Genomic DNA, 13,255 nt, shown 5'->3' with positions numbered 1-13,255 from the left:
CCTTTACCTGGACCACAAAGCACCTGTGAGCCAGAAGACTCAGCAAGAAAACATATTCAATAGCTTACAGAATAAAATGACTATCAAACAGTAATAACTGAAACTGATGCATTCATTAAACCAAATCTTAGCCTCCGGGACATCGAAATCCACTTAACAAGGAAGTAGAATCGATCCCGAGCCAAATGCTTAAGTTCCCAATCTGAAAATCCTATCTAAGAAAAATTTCCCCTTAAGGGCCGCGACCCCTCACACCCGAACCGCGGCCCGCCTCTAATTCCAGAGGCTTGGCCTCCCTGGAAACCAACGCGCACCGCGGCCCATCCCTGCCACCGAGCCCTGTTGGCTCAAAATTCCCTGCGCAGGTCGCGACTCACCATAAAAGAGCCGCGACCCAGCCCCACGAACCTAGAAATTTCTGGGTTTTTCAACCGAACCCAACCTAAACTCATCCAATTTCATCCCACTCCTCCAATTTAATTCCCACAAAGCTATATACTCATTCCCACCAGCAAACCCAACTAATTATCATGGTACAACTCATCAAAATCCCCAAACCCAACCTCCCATCTTTCAAGCATGCATAAACACCATAGTTCTAGATAAACCAGTTGACCTAACTTAATAACTTTCAGTTCAGAATCTTACCTCAACTGAGATGAATCACTTGAGCTAATCCTCTGTTTTCCCCAAGCCTAACACCTTGATTTCCCAAGCTTTACTCTTCAATTTCCCAAAAACAACTCAAGCATCAATGGAGCATAAAGAGAACGTGAGAAGGAGAAAGAGAGTGTTGTTGCTATTTTCCTTTAATTCCTTAGCCTTCTCAAACATTCCTAGCTTATCTTACATTACACTTAAAGAGAAAATGACCATTTCACCCCTTGCCCTTAGCTTATACCTCAAATGTTCACAAGGGAAATTTTGTCATTTGCCTTAAATCCCGCTATCCACAATTTGCATCCTATAATTCCCGCTACTTTCAATATTCTCACACGGTTAACAATAAATTCCCATTACCCACTAATTCCCGGTAATGTACTAAATTACTAAAATACCCCTAAGCTCACCCCGAGCCGGGTATTAAGACCCCGTTGTGACTTTTCCGCTAACTTGCTCATCGGGATCGCCTCTTGTCGAGTAACTCAAATATATCCACATAATAATGTGATCTCAATCACACAAACACATATTTGCATTTATACCCCAAACGGGTCAAATTACTAATATACCCTTCTTATAAGAAAAGGGCCCACATACACATATTCAATATCTCTAACATACAAGCATGATTATATTATAATATAATTCACATAATAACTCAATTATTGCCTCCTAGCCCCCTAATCCAGGCACTAAGCCATATTAGGAAATTTGGGATGTTACAACTATCCCCTCCTTATAGGAATTTCGTCCTCAAAATTTTACCTGAACAGCTCGGGATACTGATCCCGCATAGTTGATTCCAACTCCCAAGTCGCCTCCTCAACCTTGCCGTTCCTCCATAATACCTTCACTAAAGGTATAACTTTATTCCTCAGGACCTTGTCCTTTGTTGACGGTAAGAACTCGTCAACGATTGATGGTTAGAAAACGTTAATCTCTATACTACAGAAAGCTTTGAATCAGATGGAAAGAACTCGAATCAACAGAAGAAAACCAAAATAACAATGAAAATTAGAATCATATATTTCTTAAGTCTCCTTCATACACTCAGTTTTCCAACCCCTTAACCTGAGGGGTTGGGGCCTATTTATAGGGGGGCTCTATTGGCCCTGGATACAAACAAGTCCCAAATGACAGGGACGTATGCAGTGGCATCCTAGTGGCATCCTCTCGAACTTATTTTCAAGAGTTCAAGGGTTCTATCCTCCTCCAAAGCATTCTTGAGGTACCATTTCTTTTATTTTCGTTACTCATCCCTTTATATATATATGTATATATATTTTATTTATATATTTTTTTATTTTCTTTTTTTTTTAGCTTCGTGGTGACGCTGGGCATTCCCTTGCTCCTACGGTCTTGCCCCTGCTCCTTCGCAAGTCTATCCTTGCACCCCTTCAGCTTCGTATTCCCACACGTATGCCTCCTTCCTTTCTTCTCCCTTTTGTTTTGCATTGATTACGCGAGGGTAGAATTGATGGTTGCACGATACTCATTCTTCAGAGTTTAACATTCTCTTCATATAGCCTTTCCAGTACCCATACATAGGCCATTTTCTTATACCCTCACACTCATGTTGTAGATATAGAGTCACCCTTATGCGTACACACCTTCGAGTCCTAGCTGGTCCATGGCGTCTAGGCGATGTCCCGAAGGTCCGTCCAATGTTGAATTTATTGAGTTATCATCCTCCGACTCAAAGGTCGACGCATGCAGACCCTCTAACCGCGGGGGTGTGCGGGCGCTATACCTCAGGAGACTGTCTTACCTCAGACATAAAGCGTGCGGCCTGGAGAGGGAGCTAGAATCCCGTCCTAGGGACGTGGGTTCTGGTCTCCCCCCCAGCAAGCGACATACATTTCCCAGCTATAATCAATCCTCCAGGATTGCCTTTCTGAAATTGCTTGGCTAGAAGAAAACTTGCCCCCTGAGCCATTTTCCTTTTGTCGTGACGAGTCTCCCGATCATAGGGATTCCTCCTTCGAAGGCGGTAGACGTGAATTGGTTGAACCGGAGTTCCTTTCCATGGTTCTGCCCGTGCTTCCTCTCCTATCCCATGTCTTGCACCCTAGGGTTAAGCAAAGCGCTGGTAGACATAGGACATGTGGGGGGTCTTCCAGGACCCTCAGAAAGTCTGTTGCTCATAAACTGCCTATCTTTGTCCAGGTACCCGAGATGTCGAAGAGAGCCTAGGACACCTCCGATGAAACCGGCAGGTCCACAGTTACCCTGAAGAAACTGGGTAAAGTGCTGAAAGCTCATAAGTTACCCTTGAATCTCAAGTTCGTTATACCAGAACGCAAGGAACGCGCGTCCGCACCGCCAAAAGGGTTCGTGGCATTCAACGATTCCATAATCCGATCTGGTGGAGCTTTGCCACTTCACTCTTTCTTCATCAAAGTGTTGGACTACTTTGAATTAGCGCCACTACAATTGTCCCCCAACTCCTGGGTGATGCTTAGCTGCCTATATGTGTTGTACCGTCAGGTGTACTCTAGGGGGCCTTCGATGAGCGAGGTTCATTACTTCTTCACCCTGAGGGAGAATACATCGGCTCCCGGGTTCTACCAACTCCAGAAAGCCGCGGCCCTTAAAGGGAGTTCCCTCATGGAGGGATCTATTTCCAATAGGGGGTCGTGGAAGTCAGACTACTTCTTTACTTATAGCGGGCAGACTCGACACTCTAACTTCAACACCCCACGTAAGGCTATTCTCACTTTGATCCCATATATCAGAGGTTTCTCTTATTATTCGACTTCTCTCTTTTTTTTTTTTTTTATCAAACTTAAGGGGCTCTGGTAAGTCCCTCTTATTACTGCTGTTCGTGGATTACATATTTTTCTTTGATCTGATGACGATAATCTTTCTGGTGCACCTTGATTATACGTGTAAGGACACGTTAACCCGTTGGGGTCCTTTTATATTCTTTGCGCGCGCTTATTACTTTTTTTTGCGAGAAGCATCCTTCTCATCGTTATACATAGTACTATTTTTTTTTCAAGGGTCCCTTGTAAGACCCTTTTTGGCTAGCCGGCTTAATGGCCGATCTAGACTTATCGGGAGATTCCCTCCTTACGGCCTCACCTGTTGGGGTGTCGGCCTTTAGTTAGAGGTCATCCTTTTAAACTGTTCCCTTGATATTCATAAGGGTAGCTAATCCTTTTGAATATAAGAGATTTTTTTTTTTTTACTCTTGTCGTCCTACCCCCCAAGTACTTGGTGAGATTTATCTTGGCGGGGACTTTAGTTGATACTCGCATAAAGAAGTAAGTAACATACGAAGTGGAGAACAATTTCATTCATAGTAGTCAGATTACAACGATATATAAATAGATAAAAGGCTTACATCTACTTGTGAGGTTATCTAGGTAACCTCTTTGATTCTCGTCTACTAAGATAGCCTAACCTGCAACAAACTAAACATAGTTACTGCCTGCTCTGGGAGTGGAAGTCTTACTGGTAGTACTTCCTAAGGTGTTCCGCGTTCCACGCTCGAGGTATGACGGTGTCGTCCATGCGCGCCAGCTTATAGGTGTTTGGTGGTATGTACTGAGTGGCTTGGTACGATCCTTCCCACTTTGCCCCAAGTACCCCCGCCCCCAGGTCTCGCGTGTTGGGGAGTACTTTTCTTAATACCAAGTCACCTGTTCTGAACGTTCTCTCTCGCACCCTCGAGTTGTAATATCTGGCTGCCCGCTGCTAGTATATCGCCACCCTCATTTGCGCCTTTTCCCTTCTTTCCTCCAGCATGTCCAAGCTTTCAGCCATTGCCGCATGGTTGACCTGGTCCTCGTATGCCTGTATCCTGTGCGAGTTCATTTTTATCTCAATTGGGAGGACAGCCTCACATCCATATGCTAAGGAGAATGGGGTCTCTCCAGTGGTAGTGCGGGGAGTGGTTCTGTAGGCCCAAAGCACATTCGGTAACTCCTCGACCCAAGCACCCTTCATCTTCTCTAGTTTTGTCTTTAAGTTTCTCTTTAGGACCTTGTTGATGGCCTCCACCTGCCCATTGGCCTGTGGATGTACGACGGCTGAAAAGCTCCTCCTTATGCCCCTTTCCCTACAATATTCCTCAAACGTTCCCCCTTCAAATTGAGTGTCGTTGTCAGAAATAATCTTGTAGGGCACTCCGAACCTGCAGAAAATGAATTTGTTGACAAAGGTAGCGATATGCTTAGTTGTTATCTTCATTAGAGGTTTTGCTTCAACCCACTTGGTGAAGTAGTCTACGGCCACCACCGCGTACTTCGCACCACCTCTCCCTGGGGGGAGGGCGCCAATCATGTCTATCCCCCAGACAGCGAAGGGCCAAGGGCTGGTCTTGCTGCTCAAGTCATTAGGGGGTTTTCGGGGGTAGTTCGCATGCCTTTGGCATTTGTCACATTTCCTTGCGAAATCATTAACATCTCTCTCCATGGAAGGCCAGTAGTACCCTTACCTCATGGCTTTCCGAGCCGTGGACGGTCCACTTGCATGGTTGCCACATTCACCCTCATGTATTTCATACAACACCTTCATAGCTTCTTCCTCATCAACACAACGCAAGAGCAGCACAGAAAACCCCCTCTTGTATAGGACCCCATCCACCAAGGTGTATCGGGCTGCCTTGTAAACTAGTCTCCTAGCCTCCCTCTTGTCTGTTGGCACCACTCCATCCTTCAGATAGTTTATAATCGGGCTAACCCACGACTCCTTCGGGGCATTGACCATGTGAACGTCTGGATTGGCAATACTTGGCCTTGGTAAGTATTCTACGGGAACTGATTCGAGGGTATCTCCATCTCTAGTGGAAGCCAGCTTCGCGAGGGCATCATCATGGATATTCTTCTCTCTTGGGATCTGCTCTATGCTATATTCCACCAATTGCTCCAAATAGCTTCTTACCCTTTCCAAGTATGCAGCCATCTTGGGTCCCCTCGCTTGGTACTCCCCTTTCACCTGGAATACCCCCAACTGTGAATCACTAAAGATGTGTAGATGTGTTACCTTCAGCCCCTGGGCCAATCGTAGTCCTGCCAGAAGCGCTTCGTATTCTGCCTCATTGTTCGATGCTTTGAATCCAAACCGTATTGCCCAGTACATCCTGAGTCCCTCGGGTCCAGTCATTACGAGGCCTGCTCCAGATCCTCCTTCGTTGGATGCCCCATCCATGTGCAGGCTCCATCCCTCAACACTCCTTGTCTCCCCTTCTGCAACCGACTGCCCTTCTTCTTCACTTCTTCCTCTACTCGGCTGACTAGTGAACTCCACTATGAAGTCAGCGAGTACTTGTCCATTGATGGAAGCTCTCGGGGTGTAAACGATATCGAATTGACTCAACTCGATCGACCATTTCATTAGTCTTCCAGAGGTATCAGGCTTATGCAGGACCTGTCTCAGGGGACTATTAGTGAGAACTTCGATTGCATGGGCATGGAAGTAGGGTCTCAACTTCCTTGAAGCCACCACCAACGCATATGCTAACTTCTCCATCTCAGGGTATCGACTCTCCGCGTCCGCCAGCCGCTTACTGATATAGTACATGGGTTGTTGATGTTTCTTCTCCCCTTTAACCAAAGACGCGCTTATGGCATGTTCGGACACTGCTAGTTACAAGTATAGCCTTTCACCCTTTTCAGGTTTTGCCAACAGGGGTGGCTTCCCCAAGTGCTCCTTCAGCTTGATAAATGCTTCTTCACACTCTTCATCCTAAGCGAACTTTTTGCTCCCTTTTAGGATATTGAAGAAGGGGAGGCACTTGTCAGTCGACCTCGAGATGAATCTGTTAAGGGTCGCCACCCTTCCCGTTAGGCATTTCACCTCCTTCTTACTCTTGGGTGGGCACATCTCTATCAGGGCCTTTATCTTATCAGGATTAGCCTCAATACCTCTAGAGTTGACCATGAACCCAGGAACTTCCCCGAGGATACACCGAAAGTGCATTTGATTGGATTCAGTTTCATTCGATATTTCCTGAGTGTGTCAAACATCTCCTCTAGGTCCTTGTTGAGCTCTGCGGCATTACGTGTCTTCACCAACATATCGTCAACATATACCTCCATGTTCCTCCCTATCTGATTAGCGAACATCTTGTTGACCAACCTTTGGTAGGTAGCACCCGCGTTCTTTAACCCGAAGGGCATCACCTTGTAGCAGTTGAGTCCTCTATCCGTTATGAATGACATATGCTCTTCATCACCTGGGTTCATAGGAATCTGGTTGTACCCGGAGTAGGCATCCACGAAGCTAAGTAATTCATGCCCAGCCATCGCATCTACCAGCTGATCTATCCTCGGGAGGGGGAAACTTGGACAGACCTTATTCAGGTTTGAGAAGTCCACGCAGGTCCTCCATTTTCCATTCGGTTTTGGGACCAGCACCGGATTCGATACCCATACAGGGTAAAATGACTCGCGAATGAACCCATTGGCCTTCAACTTGTCTACTTCCTCCTTCAAGGCCGCGTACCTCTCTGGTTCCAGCGCTCGTCTTTTCTGCCTAACAGGCCTTGCCTCAGCGGAGATATTCAGATGGTGGCACATGACACTAGGATCTATCCCCACCATATCTTCGTGACTCCAGGCAGATACATCTAGGTTATCCTTCAAAAACCTTATCAGCCTCTCCTTCACGTCATTCTGAAGACTTTTTCCTACCTTCAATTTTCTCAACGGTTCCTCCATTACTTCAACCTCCTCTATCTCTTCCACAGGTTCCGCCCCTGATTCCTCCACAGATCTAGGGTCTAGCTCCTGCGGGCCTCCAGAGGGTGTGCGTGGTGTCTTATGTATTACCATGGCCATCGGTTCTCGTGGTTTCACAGATGCGCGGAGGGAGGTGTTGTAGCATTCCTTCGCTTCTGTCTGTTCTCCTTTCATGCTAGCTACTCCTCCGGGGGTAGGGAACTTGATGACCAAGTGATATATGGAAGTTATCGCTTTCAATTCTCTCAGGGACGGTCTCCCCAATACCGCATTGAAAGCTGACACACAATCCACCACGACGAAGTTTGCCATGAGTGTAGTCTGTTGGGGTTGCTCCCCCATGGTTAATGCCAATTCGATCATCCCTAGAGGTTGTATCGATTCCCCCATGAATCCATATAGGGAAGATTGGCAGGGCTTCAAGTGGCGGATGCCCATCCCCATCTTTTCCAAGGTGGGGCGATACAGGATATCCACTGAGCTGCCATTGTCCACCAGAACCCGATGCACCAGCATATTGGCCAACTGAACTGTCAACACCATAGGGTCGTTATGAGGGTAGTGCACCCCCCGTGCGTCCTCCTCAGTGAAAGTGATCGAGTCATTTTCTCCCTTGAAGCTTTTCGGGGGTCGTTGTTCCAAACTCATGACATAGGATGGTAGACTTCGCCTGGCTTCTCTAGCATACCGATCTCGCCCTTTGTGGGAGTCTCCCCCGAACCCCGGACCTCCAAAAATAGTTCTCACTTCTCCCTGAATCTCTGGAGCTCCTCTTTGCGTCTGAGACGTCACCGGTTCGTCCTTTGACTTCGGCCTTTCTCTCCTAACATATCGGCCCAGGTGTCCCCTGCGGATGAGCTCCTTAATTTCATCTTTCAAATGAATACACTCTGTTGTGGTGTGACCAATATCCTTGTGGTATTGACAGTACCTACTAGGGTCCTTCTTGGACCGGTCTTTTCTCATTGGCGGGGGCTTCTTGAAGGGAACCTGCTTCTCGTTGGTGAGGTATATATGCTCCCTTGTATCCGTCAAGCTTGTATAGAAAGTATAAGCCGTTTGCCTATGGTCGCTTCCTCGCTTGGGCTTTCTATGTTGATCATCCCTCGACCCTTCGTACGCCCTCTTCTTCTTTGCTCCATTCGACCATTCATTAGTTGGGGGCTTTGCAGTGGACTCACACTTTCTCGCCTTTAAGTTCGCGTGGCCATCCTCTACACGAATATACTTCTGCGCTCTCTCATAGAAGTCATCTAGGTCTGTGAGTTCCCTTTTGAGCATATTATCCCACAATTTGCTTCCCGGAAGCACCCCGGTGGTGATGGCCATTTTTAACTCTCTGCAGGTCAAGCTCCCCACTTTGGCTGCTTCCATGTTAAACCTGTGGATGTAGCTTTTTAGACTCTCATTTTCGCCCTGTTTTACATTGGCGAGGCTGGTGCCCAGCATTGTATAATCACGCACGGCATGATGCTGCTGGAGCAATTCATCTGAAAACTGTTGCCAAGACCTGATGGACCCCGGTCGAAGTCTCTTAAACCATTTGTATGCGGGTCCTTTCAACGTGACTGCGAAATAGTGGCATCTAGCCCCGCTACTAATCCCCCTCAACTTCATCAAGTCATTGAATGCGTCTAGATGGTATTTGGGGTCGGTGTTTCCTTCATACGGGGTCATATGAGGCTACTTGAAGTTGGCTGGGAGTCGGATGGCTTGGATCTCTTTGGTGAAGGGAGATTCATGGTCGAACTCCTCCTCAAGGCTTTGTCCTCCAGACGCGGTGACAATCTTACTCCACAGGCTCCTCATCTCTGTATCGAGGTCTTGCCTCCTCTTCTTCAGGGAGTCTCTCAACATGGACGGGTTGGCATCTTCCTTTCCTTTGCCATCCCGGGGGACAGTAGGAGGGGTAGTCCACTTATCCGCCCTCTTCTTGTTGATCTCTTCTCATAGATCCGAGGGCGTCCTCTTTGAGGTGACCTCGATGTCGTTGTGAGAGCCAACATTGTTCCCTTGCCTTGGCCCCTGGGGTGGCCTCGATGGTTCAGGATGCTCATGCGGCTTCTCCCTGGGGGTGTTACTGGTGGAGTGTCTGGTCCTCCCGTCGTCTACCGGGACAGTGGTTTCCTGGCCTTTCTCTTTCCTCTTGGGCAGGGTCACGTTCGACTTACCTTGCAACAGGCCATTCAGCACCTCCTGCATGTTCTCCAGGGTGGTCTCCAGCCTTTGGTTCTTACGGTGCAGCTCACGAATCTCCTCTTCATAGAAATGAGATTTAGAACTCGAGCTCACGGAATGGACCCAGGGTTGTTTATCACGTCTATGCGTCGAGGGGCCCAGATCCTGCCAGCCGGAGTTTGGTACCTGCGATGGTTTGGGAGGCGAGAACTCGTTGGCATTCCCGGGTGGTGCGGTAGTTGTCCTTGGAGGATTCTCATCGGGCGGGATGGCCGGTGATGAGACCTCCCTGTCATTCTCGCGAACCTCAGGGTCCCTTGGGGGCTCCACGTCTTGGGGTGGAGGTGGATCCTTCATGGAGGCCTTCAGCTGGACTCCGTTAAGGTGGACCTCCACCTCTCGTGGCTCCCTGAGTCATTTCGAACGTCTTGGCATTTCCTCTTGCCGGAAGTAATGGTAGAACAGTAGCTTGGTGCTTACGTTCCCACAGACGGCGCCAAACTGTTGACGGTAAGAACTCGTCAACGATTGATGGTTAGAAAAATTTAATCTCTATACTACAGAAAGCTTTGAATAAGATGGAAAGAACTCGAATCAACATAAGAAAACCAAAGCAACAATGAAAATTAGAATCATATATTTCTTAAGTCTCCTTCATACACTCAGTTTTCCAACCCCTTAACCTGAGGGGTTGGGGCCTATTTATAGGGGGGCTCTATTGGCCCTGGATACAAACAAGTCCCAAACGGCAGGGACGTATGCAGGTACTCTGATAGTGTAGTGGCTCAGGGCGTAGTGGTGTCTACCCTGATGATGCCAGAGTCGTGGCCTAGGACATAGTACTGTCGGCTCTGGCGTATGGTCGGGGGTGTCCAAGTGGTACCACTACTCTTCGTACAAGTCCGTACCGCCACTACTCCTTAGATGTAGATCACAGGGTCGTGCCTCTATTCTCTCCACAACCGTACGCCCCGTGTCAGTACACGTGTCCTGTACCCGGTCGTCCTCATCAATCCCCGTTTGATACCCAATGTTGACTTGGCATTCCCATTAAGTGTCTCTAAGTTCTCCTCATGCGAATGCCAAGGAGGCTTCAACCTGTAGGTGCCATGTGAAGCCAAGGCGCTAGGAGTCGAGGCTGGCCTATGCAGGTCACATGAAAGTGAGGCTGAAGACATGGGCGGCGCAACATGGCAGCACCCTCGCATAACGAGATTGCCCCTCTTCCCCCCGGGTGCAAGTGTGGCGAGGCTCGGGGCACGGTCACCACAACAAGGCCTCACCCTTGCATAGCGAGGGTGTCTCGCGTAGCGAGGCTGACCTTCTTCTCCCGAGTGTAGGCGAGGCTCGATGCTTGATGGAACGGGGCGCACGCAGATGGCCAACCGGGGACCCTCGCATAGCGAGGGTGACATTCGGATTGGCAAGCGGCCGAGGGCCCTCGCATAGCGAGGGTGGCCCTCTTAGCCCAATTCCCTCACCATCATGTGACGTACTTATCCCCTTGTGCGGACAATGAGTAGCTTTTAGGATGTCCCGTAGTATAGAGCTTCCTTTGTGAATAGAATTCACAAGGGAAAATTTTCCACATTTACATCCTTCTTGTCTAATATCTGGACTGGCTGTTCCTCGAAGGACAAATCTGTCTGCAGCTCTAGATCATCATAACTCAGCACATGAGTCTCATCAGAAACATACTTCCGTAGCATCGAGATATGAAACACATTGTGCACAGCCGACAACTCCGGAGGTAATGCCAACCTATAGGCTACCTGACCGATTCTTTCCAGAATCTCAAATGGTCCTACGAATCTAGGGCTCAGCTTGCCTATCTTGCCAAATCTTCTCACCAATTTGAACGGTGAGAATCTAAGGAAGACATAGTCGCCCACCCGAAACTCCACGTTCCTACGCTTTGGATTCGCATAACTTCTCTGTCTAGTCTACAATGTGAGCATCCGAGCTCTGATCTTTTCTATAGCTTCATTGGTCCTCTGAACTGCCTCAGGACCCAAGTATCTGCGCTCACCCAACTCATCCCAATGAATAGGTGATCTATACTTCCTACCATACATCATCTCATAAGGAGCTACTCCTATGGTCGCCTGATAGCTGTTGTTGTAGGAAAACTCTATCAGGGGTAAATACTTACTCCAAGACCCCTCAAAATCCAGTACACATGCTCTCAGCATGTCCTCCAGTATCTGGATAGTCCTCTCAGACTGACCATCGGTCTGAGGATGATACACTGTACTGAACTTTAGTTGCATGCCCATTGCCTTCTGCAAACTTCCACAGAGCTCCATGAAGACGTACTATCTCTTTAACATAGAGATCCGCGTACTGGTCAATGGTATAGGTTGTCCTTACTGGTAGAAAGTGAGCTGATTTAGTGTATCTGTCCACTATCACCCATACTGAATCATGCTACCCACTGTCTTAGGCAATCCCACCACAAAATCTATTGTGATGTCTTCCCACTTCCACTCTGGAATGTCTAAGGGTTGTAATAATCCTGCAGGTCTCTGATGTTCATCCTTGATCTGCTGACACGTCAGACACTTGGCTACATATTCAGTAACATCACCCTTCATCCCCAGCCACCAATACAAAGTTCTTAAGTCCTGATACATCTTGGTGGTACCGGGATGCAAGGAATATGGGGTGGTATGAGATTTATCCAGAATCTCTCGTCTAATAACAACATCCATCGGAACACAAATCTGACCCTTGTATCTTAGCAGGCCCATATCAGATATAGAATAGTCCCTAGCTACTCCAGCTAGAACATCCTCTCTAACCTTCACCAACTGTGGCTCTTGTAACTGACTCTTCTTTATCCTGTCTAGGAGAGTAGACTGCAGGGTAATGTTGGCTAACTGAGCCACTACTAACTCAATCCCTGCTCTGGTCATATCCTCTGCTAACTTCTTGGATATCTGTCTCACACTATACAACTGCCCTGGACCTCTCCGACTTAGGGCATCAGCCACCACATTGGCTTTCCCTGGATGATAAAGAATATCACAATCATAGTCTTTCACCAGCTCCAACCAACACCTCAGTCTCATATTCAAATCCTTCTGTGTAAAGAAGTACTTGAGGCTCTTGTGGTCTGTATATATCTCACACTTCTCTCCATAAAGGTAATGCATCCATACCTTCAATGCAAAGACCACTGCTGCCAACTCCAAATCATGAGTTGGATACCTCTACTCATAATCCTTTAACTGTCGTGATGCATAGGCAATCACCTTCTCTGCCTGCATAAGGACACAACCTAGCCCCTGCCTTGAGGCATCACAGTAAACCATAAACTTCCCCTGATCAGTCGAAAGACTCAAGACTGGAGCGGTAATCAAACGCTGCTTGAACTCCTGGAAGCTACTCTCACATTTATCTGACCATGTAAACTTTTGGTTCTTACATGTTAATTCTGTCAATGGAAATGATATTCTGGAGAATCCTTCCACAAATTTCTTGTAATAGCCTGCCAACCCAAGGAAGCTTCTAATCTCTGAGGCATTCCTTGGCCTTGGCCAGTTCTTAATAGCTTCAATCTTAGATGGGTTTACCTTGATCTCATCTCTACTAACGATATGACCCAAGAATGTCACCTGCGGTAACTAGAACTCATGCTTCTTAAATTTTGCAAATAACTTGTGTTCTCTCAGTCTCTGCAAGACTAACCTGAGGTGTTGCTCATGCTCCTCCTCTGATTGTGAATA

This window comes from Humulus lupulus, chromosome 5 (assembly GCF_963169125.1).
Source record: "Humulus lupulus chromosome 5, drHumLupu1.1, whole genome shotgun sequence".
Taxonomy (NCBI): Eukaryota; Viridiplantae; Streptophyta; class Magnoliopsida; order Rosales; family Cannabaceae; genus Humulus; species Humulus lupulus.
This window is presented reverse-complemented; position numbering follows the sequence as displayed.